This window comes from Typopeltis vanoorti, chromosome 7 (assembly GCF_054136105.1).
Source record: "Typopeltis vanoorti isolate ZY-2024b chromosome 7, IOZ_Tvanoo_1.0, whole genome shotgun sequence".
NCBI classification, from domain to species: Eukaryota; Metazoa; Arthropoda; class Arachnida; order Uropygi; family Thelyphonidae; genus Typopeltis; species Typopeltis vanoorti.
In genome coordinates this window covers 116,364,298-116,378,066 of record NC_143555.1, presented here as the reverse complement: position 1 = coordinate 116,378,066, position 13,769 = coordinate 116,364,298, and the positions used below count along the sequence as shown (strand labels likewise).

Below are 13,769 nucleotides of genomic sequence, written 5' to 3'. Positions count from 1 at the left end.
TGCAGTATATCTAATACCCTTTGAACTCATTCCAAATCCAGCATTCACAACACATTCAGTCCAGCAATGCAGTCCACTCACCACTTGTTATGTAAAGAAAAAAGCTTCCCTCTTTCATTCAGACAAGGTGAAGAAAGAGACAAAATCTAGACCCCACCCCCAGTCCTTGTTCCTTTCTACTTGTTCAATCACTTGAAAAATCTTTATCATAGCCATCTAGTAAATGCATCTGAGATATCACTGATTTAAAAATTTTGGAATGTTTAGAATTTATTCAAAATAAAATAAAATGCTTCACTTCAAAATATATCACTGATTAATACTTCATTTTTGAGAATGCCAACATTAAATTGGCATCCTTATTCATTTTCCTACCTTGCCAGCTTATTCAGATATTTCTTAAGAGCCATTACATCACTCACAAATAACCTTCCCAAGCTTATAATATTCGTATGGATGAATGAAGAGAGAGTAAGCATGAAATCTGGAAGGTACTGTGGAGACAACACAAGGTAAATGTTGGTAATGATCAGTTGCATGGAGAGTACAAAGTGCAGGCCAGGAAGGTGACTCAGTTGGTAGAGACACAAAAGTGCAGTATCAGAAGAAATCAGCAATCAAGCTAAAAAAATCCTAGTGAGTTCTTTTAATATGTAGAAAATACAAGAAAAATTACTATGGCTGAATGATGCTATTTGATGAAAACTGGCAGATTTGTAACCAATGCAGAGGATATAGTCGAAGTATTCAATGATCAGTTTGTCAGTGTATTTCATCCTTGTGAAGGCAACATCAAGAGAAGCTGGAATGTAGAGGGTATGGTGGAGGAGAGACTAATGGTGAATGAGCAATGTATGAGGAATTAAGTAAACTTGATGTTAATAAGGCAATAGGATCGGTCATTATATATGCCAACCATCTAGAGGGAATGCTCTATGCAATTAATGGCACCTTTTGCTGTTTTCACATGAGTCTTGCAGTGGGGCAAGTCCCAAAGGAATGGAAGGTGGGCAAAATTGTTCCACTTTGCAAATGGGGAGAATAAGACTGAGGCTAGAAATTACAGGGCAAATCTATGTGTCTGGTGGTGGTGTTGTTAAGATGTTAGAGAAGTTTGAGGACTAGAATTCAGAAATGGGTGCTGATAGTAGAATTATTAATTATTGTTGGTCAGCATGAGTTTGTGGTCATGGTGACAGATTCACCATGGTGAATCTGTCACCATGGTGAATCATGGTGACAGATGGTGACAGATTCACTTGATAAAGGAGGTGCACGCATGCAAGTACTTTGATTTTCAAAGGCCTTTGATAGAACTGTCATATGACAAGCTAGTAGCTAAATTGAAACAGATGAAATTAGATAACAGACTTGTGAGTTGGATAGCTAATTGGCTATCAGACAGGTATTAGCAGGTTGTTTATGGAGGAGTAGTATCCTAAAAGAGGAAGGTCATATGACAGTTCTATCAAAGGCCTTTGAAAATCAAAGTACTTGCATGCGTGCACCTCCTTTATCTTATGTTATCAAGTGCAAGGTCTTAAAATTTGGTAGGCATGATTGGGTTGCAGAGTGTGCAATTAATAGAGAAATGTTGAAGATGGTGAGAAATCTGAGAGTGGTGTTGGGGTCACATTGCTAAAATTGTAAGAACATCCCAACAAATTATGGCAATAATGAGCAGGACATTGATATGTAACAGCCAAGAAATTAAAGTCCTTGTATATGAATTTGATCAAGCCACATATGGACTACTGTGCACAGATTTGGTGGCCTGGTTTTGTTGTGGATGAGGATATTGGGATGACAGGGCCTACAGAAGATTTACTAAGTTAGTGTCAGGTCTGTGGAATGTCAGATACAATGAGAGATTGTAGGAAGGAATGCAACTTACAGAACCTTGTGAATAGAAGAAGAGGGAATATGATTGAGACAAATAAATTGGTGAGGGGGTTGTTACTAGATTAATCTGGAGGAGATTTTTCAAAGAATAGAGGGAAGAACTAGAAGGGGGAGGGGGTGTGAGCAGGGTATATCTTTGCATAGTGAGTGATTGGTGAGTGGAATGCATTGCCTGAAAGTGTGGTGAGTGAGAAAACTGTGAATGGTTTAAGGCATGGTGTTTTTGCATTCAAGAGTGTAGACCTCCCATGATGAGTCTGACTCCACGGGGGATCAGACAATAATAATAAAATTTAGTTTGTTCCCTCAAAGAATTTGGTTCACATTAGAATTAGTTAAGTATATGCTAGCTTTTCATATTGCCTTAAGAACTTAGTCCTCTCCCTCCCCTCCCCCCCACACAATAGATGCTGTCTTCATGCTTTGGCACCCCTTGCCCCCACAAAAAAATTCATACAATTCATACTCTAAAAAACAAAAACAAGCAATCTAAATTTTAAAATTTGAATATAGGCTACAAGAAGAACTTAAATTTCTTTTTCACCACTTCATCCTTAACTGATATTCCTAGCAAACTATCCAGAGGATATCGTTTTTTATTACTTCCTGCCAAAATCATAATATTAAGTACACAGTTTCCTTCGCAACATTGGAAATCTTTCTATCCAGATTCTGACCTGCTCAGGTCATATCAGAGTAGCTTACAAATCTATCCAAAATTGTTCATAACCTCCTTAGATTTCTAAAGGATAGTACCCCCCCCCCCTTTCTGTAAACATCTATGTGTTTGTAGAATTCCATGTTCTTCTGGTCTACCTTATATAAGTCAGATGCACAGAATTTTTGAAGTAAAAAAGAAGGAATATTTCAAGAATGGAAGACGATTCTGATTTTGTATATCATTTATGTACCATAAATCATGCCACTGACTGGGATAGAGCTAGCTTGCAATATCTAAAGGACAAGTTCCTTTCATATCAAAATAAGCAATCCACTGCAGTTATTTGCACACATGGCTCCCTCAACAAAAACTAGGACCTCAGATATCTCCTTTCTTTCACTGTAATTAAACAATGAGCATTACTCATTATAAATAATTTATGGATCAACTATTTTTGAGTTAAATAACTTGAATGGAAATTGTGCTACATTTCAACCTTTATCAAGGTCATCTCTAGAAGTATTAATTAAATGATGCAGGAAGTCATTAATCAGATCTTAACATACTTGAATTAATCTTTCCCATCAATATTATTTATCACTGAAGATTTATTATTTTCTTTAATTGGAAACAAATAGCAAATCAAAGATGTAGATACACAAAAAAGTGGGTCAAAATTTTGTGGGCATGAAAAAATACATTGAGTGCATTTGTTAAGTATTTCTTTTAGGGCATGACATGTTATGGGTTTGGTGCTTTGCTCTACTCCCAAGTTTATACTTGTTGCTGATAGGCATTACTAAATATCAGTCATTTGTACTGAAAAAAAATCAGTCAAGCAGATTTTTATTTTAATGTATTATAAAAGAAATAATGTTATTGTAAATATCATGGTAAGAGATCTTGTTAAGTGGACATTCACTGTAATAATAATAATCCTATAATTATTTTTCTGGCCACATATTGAAAGAACTCTCTTGGAGTGCTCGAATTTTATTCAAAAGCTGTGATATGTTTCATTCAATGTTACACGAACATTGTCAGTGACAGATTTGGAAAATTTTTTTCACTTGGTTATACTATAAATTAAAGATGCCAAGAAATTATATTCTTGGTTTCATTCTTTATCCAAGTGTATGCAAACAAAGTTTGTGTGTGAAGTTACTTCACGACTGGGTTACTTGTATATAGAGGCTATTGACTTCAGTTGCCTTAGTATCCCATAGGATCATCTGGATCTGGCTTCCACTGATGAGACCTCAATAAAGGTCAAAACTGGTCTGGGAAGTGGCCCTTCCCATAATGCTTAGCATTGTACATGTCTGTTAGGATTATGTGCATTGCATTATGGGATAATAAGGCAATTGATGTGACATCATTAGTCTCTATATACAAGTAGCCCAGTCATAAAGTGACTTCACAGGCAAACTTTGTTTGCTTACACTTGGAGAAAGGATGAAACCAAGAATATTATTTCTTGACATCTTTAATTTATAGTATTACCAAGTGAAGAAAACTTTCAACATCTGTCTTTAATCCAGAGTATTTTAATAATAAGGTGTGACACCTTTTGACTACTTGTATATAGAAATGTGACTTTTTCATTACTTCAACCTGGTATCACTTCTGGGTCTTGCTGACACAGATGAGACCTCAATAAAGCTCGAAACCGGTCTGGGTAGTGTCCTTTCCCATAATGCTAAGCATTGCATGTATCTGTAAGGATATAAGGCAATTGATGTGAAATCATTAATCTTTATATAGAAGTAACCCAGTCATGAAGTAACTTCACTTGCAAACTTTGTTTGCTCACTTGGATAAAAGATGAAACCACGATATAATTTCTTGACATCTTTAATTTATCAGTGAGACAGACCTATAACTATATTCAAAACATGAATCATAAGAATGAGTTCATGTCTTGGTGTTGCAGCTGAGGTGATATGATTATACTGTTAGTTCAAAGGAACAATTGTAAAAGTTATATAGATTAAAAAAATTAAAATAATAATAATAAAAATTATGACCAATTAATGGTAATCACTTTCCAAAACTTAAAGATTGGCATAAGGTTTGGACGATTCAGTGTTTCCCATGTTTCAAGGGAAACACTATCAAACTTAAACTTACTGGAATGAAGAATCTTTGTTTTGTTCCAAAGAACTCTATGCCTAGTGTCAATAGTATAAGAAGCAAAATCAGATGCCTTAATGTTCTTGGATTCTAATCAAAATAGAATAAGCAGGGTACCTGATAGCTGGTAGGGAAGAGAGGTGTTAATGTATCATTTGTAGATGGTAAGAAGGAAGACAGTTTCTGAGCTGTTTTGAAGGAAGTATATAAATTGAATTTGTGACAAATCTGTGCTATTTATTCTGAAGTTCCTTTAAAGTAGGGTATTGAAATTTTTTTCACATCAGATTGTAGTCAATGGATGATAATTATGTAGTTATGAATACATATTTCTGAATGGTAGGTTCATTGTCTCCATTACACATAAGATTGCTTTTAATTTTATCCAGTTCATCTAACAAAAGGGAATTAGAAGAGCAAGTTGTATGAGCTCAATGTATAAGACTCTTAATAATACTTATTTTCTATAATGAAATCCTGCTATGCTGTTATCTCTCTCTTAGTATGAAAAAAAATTCATATTTCATATATTTAACATACTTGAATGTTAAATATATTTTCTTCTATATTAGTGTAGTTCATATGTTAATTAGAACAAAACACAATCTAATTTGATATTCTATTATCTTACTGTTTTTGTAAACTGAATGAATTAGTATGTTACTATGTCAACTATTGGAGTTGACATAGTATATTGCTAGACTACCTTACATAAAAATGAAACAGGGGAGAATGCTGTGGGTAGTCATTGGTGTGCAACACTGTCTGCTGTCCTGAAATTAACAAAACCAGTTTTCATTGCTGTAATATGTAGGTGTTAAGTTCATTTTGCTATGTAAAAAAAATTTGAAAAATATAATATTTAAAAAAAAGTATATTTTTTTTGGGAATAAATAATAGCCAACTTCCTGGAAGGAGATGACACTGGATAGGATAGGATATTATTTATACTCTATGATTAAGATTAATCATAAAATTTATAACTATGATCTTTTTAAACACTAGACCACCTGTTCTTAACCGGTGTTCCCCGGAACAGTAGTGTTCCGCGGAAGGTGAATAGGTTTTCCGCGAGAAGTTCTGGAATTTGTAATTTTTAAATTAATTTGTCAGCACAAATTAATTTAATGATGGTTTAATTGATGTTTAATTAAATATCAATTATTGATTAATAATAAAAAATCAGCTAAATTACCAATTAATTATTAATTTATACATTACAAAATAACCAAGGTGTTCCATGAAAATTTCAGGATTTGTGAAGTGTTCTGTCAAAAAAAGTTTGAGAAACACTGCACTAGACAAACAAAAATTAAAACAGTGGCAGTGGACCTTGGCTGTATCAGTGAATTTTGGTTTCTTATACATCATCCTCATTTTTTTAAATTAAGTTCTTAAAATAGTTTTTTTAAGTGACTCTGAAAACAAGATCTCCCTGCTTTATGTTATAATCTTCTTTTATAATCACCTTAACAAACCTATATTTTTAGTTTGCTTCCCAAATGAAGAAGAATCCATGAAGAGATTGGAAAATTAAAATGTTTAATGGAAGTAGTTCCAGGAATCCAGGCCCATGATATTTTTGAAGCACGGTTAATTGACTCATGAATATTATGTATACAGTAAAACCCCGAAGTTACGTGGTAGGTGGGACCAACAAAAAGCGCGTAAGTCGAATTCGCGTAACTCGGGATATAATTTTGCATGTAATTTATATATACAAACTTACAATTGGGACCAAAGGTTTACAAAAACACCTATATTTTTTAAGAAATATAATCATAATTGTAGTTTTTCATACATAAAAAAAAGAAAGTTATTTCGATGTCGATGGTTTCATAAAATCTAATAGATTCGCCTGACTTCATTTTCTTGTCACGCAAAATTTCTTCATAACAAGGTAATGATTTTTTTATTCCTTGCCTTGTGGCTACAATTCGTTCCTCGTTAGAATCTATGTCCTGCAAAATCTGTAAACCTTTCTTTTATGATTGTTCTTACTGTGGATCGAACTTCTTTGCTAGCTCACAAATTTTCATTCCGCCTTCAAAATCCTTAATAATGTTGAGTTTTGTTTCCAAAGTCATTGTTTTTCTTTTCTTACTAGCTGTAGAAGAATCGGACTTGCTTCTTTTGAATGACATTATTATTTTTTATGTGATAAAATTTTTATCAAGAACATAACATTAAACAATCGCAAGGTTTTGTGACTTTAAAAATCGTGTATGAATGGAGACTGTGCGAAACACGGCAGTGCTTGTTCACAGCATGTGCAACACTGCCGAATGCAGCTGGCGCCTGAAAGATACAACTAGTGGTGAGGCGTGAAGCGGGACGGGAATACGTACATATAAGAAACCGCATAACTCCGGATTTGCATAAGGCGGGGTATGACTGTATTGTAAATAAAAGATATAGTTAAAATTGCAGTATATATGTCATATGATTGCAGAAGTCTGTCAGAAAGGATACGATAGCAATTTCAAAGCCATATTAAATAGTAGGAACCAAATTGCTTTGGTTCTTATTTAATGAAGAATAATTTAATGATTGTAATTAAAAGTTTTTACTCTAGAATTATGACATTATGGCAGAGAAATGTAGTATTGAAAATTAGGAGAATGGAAAATGTTCAATTTAGGATATAGAAACCAAAATGTGGATAGTCCTACTTATTTCTCACGGCTGGTATTTTGGCATATATAAAACTTTGGTGTTCTGTTTTTATCACATTTAAAGTTTTGTTTGCTAACTCCGCCATAGCCGGTCCCAAGCCCGGTTGAGAAAGGAGGAGGGTGTGTACTACCATACAAGTTGTAAACTACTACTGCATTAATAAGAATTCTTTATCCATATATAACAAGATGATTTCCATATAGAAACTGACTTTATCAATGATTTCAAAATATATTTGAAGGGTGTGACTTAATGTGCTATGAACTATGAAAATACCATTTCTGAATCTCCTGAGCTTGTAAAGATTCGGTAAATGAAGATAATTGAGACAAGTGCCTAATGCAAATAAAGCAACAAACTCACATTATCTCATCTGGAATGAACAGTGTAAATCATTAGTGACAGTGACCTTTCCCTTAATTGTATGCAAGAAGTAATAATGAAAATTTCATAGGATTTTCTAATTTAACAGCTTATAAAGATAAGTATACACTTGCAAGACCCTTTCAATGAAGGAGACTTTGGCTAGTCATCTACTATTTATTGTTTAAGTTGCTTTTTAAAAAAATATTTTACTTTTTGAAGCAATTTTTTGTCAGTAGGTTTCATGAGTACTTTAATAAACCAAAAATTCTCATATATATTGCAAACCTATAAAAATCTCATCACCTCATATCATATCTCTTTAGTCAGTGATAAATTTTCTACACTATTTTCGTTTAAAAAATTCAGAGGATGATTATGGTGAAGCCAAATGCAAATAATATTAATACCAAAATACTGTCAATGCATGAAAATTCATGCTAACTGTGTTGCTACTACAGTTTGCTATGTGTGTGCTGAATATGTTCAGAACTTTGGCCTCTCCTAGAAAAAGGAAGCAACTATTTCTGTTTACAAGTTTGATATGATCTGAATATAAGTAGTGACTGAGATCTTTGGTTATTTGTCTAAAGCCTATTGACTAGCACACCCTGCAAAGTATTATTTTTAACTTCATGATGAAATTGATTTTATTTATTGATTTTGAGAAGCTAATGAAGTATTCAACAATCTGCAGTCATCATTTTGTAATTTTAAAGATGAGTCCAACTTAAAGTTCTGATACATTTCCCTCCTCCTTCTCAATGCTGTTTGATCATTTCTCTGTAATTTCCAGATCCTACAAAGGCTGCCGGCTGTAAATGCTACCATATAGATTGCTAGCCAATACCAGTATTAGTACTACCATTTCACTTTGTTTTTGAGCATTTCCAAATTAACAATTTTCTTGCAGGAAAAAAAAAACTGCTTGTTGTGAACTGTCTCACATTATGAGCATACTTTTAGAAATTGGATATGTGTTGCTTTTGAGTATTAAAATGCAGCATATTATCTGCTCATTAAATTCCATGATATGAACAGTTCACTGCAGGTAAATTCCTATATAGTCATAAAAGAATACAGAAAGGAATGTAGGGCATCTGAGGTATAACAACAACAAAAAAAGTTTTAGGTTTTGCATAGTTAATATTTTAATAGAAATTATGCAAAAGCCATTATAGAGGGTACTTATCCATTTGTTTGAAAATGCAGAGAATATAGATGCTGATTTAGTTGATACTTAGCAAAACATGAAATATGGTTTGTTTTTAAAGCCACTTTCACTGCAGTTATTCAAACATTTTTATGTCATGAATATAAAGTGGGTGCAAGCAACCAGTAACATATTGCATAGCATTTGAGGAAGATAACAGTGAGTGAATGCACACCCTAAAAAGGATTAATAAAATTTGCATTAGGTAATGAGTAACTTGATGATGCACTCCACAGAGGGACCATTAACCAGTATTGATGATGATCGCCTGAAGGTCACCTTTGAGTCAGATTCAAGTCAAGCATGACAGATGTTGAGCAATGAAACCAAGTGAAAAAGTATATAAACTCAGCAAATGGATTCCACATAAACTTGCTGCTGACAACAAAGTGCAGAGACTCAGTTTTCCTGCTTTTGCTTTTGCAACAGAATAACAAGTCATTTACAGACTAATAGTTGATGCATGACAAAAAATGGCTTATGTACTGCAACAATAATGATTGTGCATTAGTTATCATATACTGAAAATATATACCACAAATATTAAAGCTGATAATTCATCAACAGGAAATTTTGCTGTATATCTGGTATACAAAAAGGATCCTTTTTGCTTTCTAAAAATAATTTTATAGGAGTGGTATATATAAACTCGTATCTTTTGAAAAAGACTAGATTATGAAAGTATTGAGATTTTGGAAAAAACAATATTTTAATATTTTGCAGATATTTTAGTTTTATCTTAAAAACCCACAACCCTCTTTAGTTCAGCAGATAAATTACGTTTGGTCAAAGCAGCTTAACAGAACTACAGGAAGAATATCGAGGTTGTTTGTAAGTTGAAGAACATGAATGGCAAAATATTTTGTAGGCTACCAAAATTTAAATTTTGTTAAATTAAGGGGATATTAAATCTCACATTGTTTTAAAACCGAATGAGAAACTCAAAGATTGGAATCTTTGAAAGATTGATTGATAGATTTAAATTTAAAAGATTGATTGAAAGATTTAAATTTTTATTATTTATTTATTTATTTATTTATTTATTGTTTTATAATACATTGAAAATGGTGAAGCTTAGGGGTACATCATATGCAAAGAATTTTATCAACATACCTCCACAGACTCGAGACTGATTATGGAAAGTTCTCCCTGCTGAACACAGTGCTAATTAAAACTGCACCTTAAACTTGTTTACTGTTTTTAAAGTGCATTCAAGCTTTGCTTTCTGCTAACCACTGTTCTTCAACATCCTCCTTATACACTTTTACAGGGATGGTCTTTCTCATCTTTGTAAAGAATCCTCTCTGCATTAATCTGGTACAATTCCGTCCACCACCACCACCTTGTCTCAGCTCTCTCTCTTTATTTCTCTCTATATACACACACCATTTCCTCTTCATCATATTCTGTCCTCCAAGAATTCCAGAAATGTGACAATACCTTAATTCACGCTTTCTACAATCTCCTTAAAAATGTGACAAAATCTGCTGAAAGTAGCCAATATATGCCCAAATGCACAACACAACTAATTTCATACAAATTATGCTAGTGTCTCCACATTAAAAACTCACTTTCACATCCACTTCACTAACATCTGTGCATTAACACTGACATAAATGACATTCACTAACACTTAGTCATTGACCAGAACCCAAATAGCATGTGCATATACTGCTGTCTGCCTGCAATGTCAAGATTACACAATTCCTTTTGCCACCTATACTTCATATTTCTATAAACAGATTATAAACAGTATATCTATAAACAGATTGAAGGTACAACCATAAGTAGCCTTCTGTCTCCACCCTTAGCAAACTATTTTTTGAACCATTCAGAAGATATCTTGTTTTCATCCATTCATCCCCAACCTTCTCTCTAGTTTCCCTGTTTTGGTGACGTTTTTGTTGTTTTGTCTCAATTTGAAAATTAATTTATCTTTCTCTTCATCACCTTTACCAACATATTCATTTCACCACGGAAAAAGAAAATCCTGGTAGTTTATCATTCTTGGACATTCTTCTTACTTGCACAGCCTCTACTACTTTATGAACCAGTTTTTATTGAAAACCTACCTTTACTGGCAGACATATACTTCAAAAGTCTGCTCTTCACACCTCCCAAAAATTGGTGTTATCAAGTCATTAATTTAATAGTGTATAAAGTTTGTTCCTCTCCCTCACGCTTACAACAAGAACTTCTATCAAAACTTTAATGGAATAAAATAGTTACAACTAGAGATGCACTGAATATTTGGTTTTGTTTCAGTATTTGGGCAGTGTGTTTTTTCCTATATTTGGCTTTGGCCATATCAGTAGAAAGATTCGCATTTGGCCAGCCAGAGCAAAAAAATTCCTATTACATGCATGATAACAAATGCAAGGAATAGTGAAAAGCCTTTTCTTATCTTGCACAATTGTATATAAAGGTTTATTATGTTTGCTGTAGGTACTTTCTTTGGTGTTTTTTTTTCAGTTTATATTATGCAGTCTTAAAAGTTGTTTATATTGTGAAGTATTGAAATTTGTCTTAAAAAATTGAAAAATAATACATTTGTGGCTATAAATAATAATAATAAAAAACTATTTGGAAGTTTTCCAATTTATGTGAAAATTCAAAATTTGCAAAATGTAAAACATTCAAAATGAAAATATCTAGTTGATACAGGAAAAAGAAAGTACACATCATCTATGATTAAATATCTAAAAGCACAAGCATAGCGATGAATTTATAAGCTAGAATAAAAATGAAATATCAAACCAGAATGCAAGCACAAGTCAGCAGTCAGAATCTAAAGTAAATTCACCAAAACAACAAATGTTGTTCATTGTTAACAAATAATCTAAAAAATAAAATAGGGTGCAGATGATAAAGAGGCAAAATCTTTACATTATGCTGAATGAAATGAGTGCATTGTATAACAGGCCATACTTGGTTAAAAAAAAATTCCAAGGCTAATACACTTATTCTGCAGTATAATTTCTTTCAGCACCAGCTACGTGTATTCATAGAAAAAGTTTTTTTTTTTTTTTAAGTTACTGTGTTTGGCAGTAGAATGAAACTTTGTTTTGCTTGCCTGTGTTGTGTCAGAAAACGTGCTGATTCACTTTTAATGAGTCATCCTGTTTCCGACCCAACATAAGGTAACGTTAAAAGCCATGGATATGGACATGCTTATGCCTCCAGAAGAAAATGTGCATCTTGGTAACTCAGAACTGTGTCTAACCAATTTTCTAGTAGATATTAAGTAAATTTTGAGAAACCTATAATTTAAATAGATAATGTTTGTGAATTATTTAACAAAGGAAGATTATGTATAAATGCTGAAAGATGTATATAAGATGATATATGTATTGAGCCATGTCAAAAACAGTTCGGAGCTGCAGTGACCAATTGGCTGCCGCTATATGCATGACGTAATCACCAAGAGAGGGCACTCACATTAACTATATAGGTTTCGGCGTGGAATTCAATTGCTCTCTTATTTTCTGTTCCTGGTTCCTGATCTAAGTGCTGGATAGCTGTGAAGCTTGCTGCCGTGTCCAGCGACATTTTCCAGTTGCTGTACGTGGCGCGTCGACTGTAGCCACAACTGAGGCATGCGGCCTGAGTTTCAGAAAAGAGCCATTGGTTAGCCATGCCAACGTATAAATCAGCGAAAAGGTGAACCTCTTTCGAAAAGAAGTATGTCGCAGATGCCATAAGAAATATACGGTGAGGAAATCCGGAAGTCTAATTAAGGAAGTCCCAATAACTACCAGAAAGTTAGTTATTGGGACTATAGGAAACACTATAGGAAAATGTCTTGCCCAAGCCAAGACATTTTCCTATAGTGTTTCAAAATAGATTAAAGTTTTCAGTAAACATCATAAAAATCTTGATTATTTTAAGAAAAAAATTTTTTAAAACAATTATTACGTTTTAATACGTATTTTGAACAGCGCACACTATCTACGCTTTAAATAATGCCGCAATACCAATGTCGGCGCTGGTTGACAAGCTTTGTATTTTGAACAGCGCGTGCTATCTACGCTTTAAATTAAACTGCATTACCAATGTTGCCTCACGGCGCTGTTGACAGCTTCGAGGTCACCAAAACTGATTGCATTGCCGAGATAGGAAGTTTCACCTGGTTGCTCCTTAACTTCATTTGTTATTGAATCGTGTAAGAGTGAGGTGTTTGTTTCAAAAATAACTTTTTAGTGGACTTCGTGTTTTCATTATTTGAGTGTAGTGCAAGTAAAAAAAAAAACTTTGTACACTTGTAAAACAAACTGATAAAAAAATAAAATAAATAAATAAAAAGTTTTATTATTTATCATCCTTTAACAGGCAGAAAAATCCAGTAGTTCAAAAAATTCAAAAGTACAAAATTTCATTTATTTGCCACCTAACTTTTATTTTTTTTATTCTTTTATTATTATTATTATTATTATTATTGGAGCCCCCAAATATAATTTGCCTAGGGGCCCCAACTATCCTTAATATTTTTTTTAAATATTATTATAATTCTATCATGTGGCACCCATTTTTAATTGGTAAATAATTGTCAGGTTGTTTGATTGTTATTTGCCTTGTATTCTTGTTCTTTAAATTCTTTTGTGTCCATACACTGATAATGTATTGTTATTTTTAGTATGAAATATCTGTGCTTTTCATTAAAGTTTATATTACTGTGGTTTTTGTGTTATTTTTGTTGTTTGACAGTTTATGTATGCTATTTCTATAAGTATCAGGAATATGAGGGAGAAGTTTTTGTCATTGGTTAGTGCAACCACACCAAAAGTGTTAGACATTAGTGAGACTTTGCTGACAATAGATGAT

The 13,769-nt window shown here is 33.1% G+C and overlaps 1 protein-coding gene across 5 annotated transcripts in view; it reads left to right on the top strand.

The window, feature by feature from the left end:
* The window catches only part of LOC150104990 (uncharacterized), a 231,805-nt gene that overhangs the window by 124,659 nt on the left and 93,377 nt on the right, over positions 1-13,769 (top strand). The gene's annotated exons all lie outside the window — the stretch shown is intronic.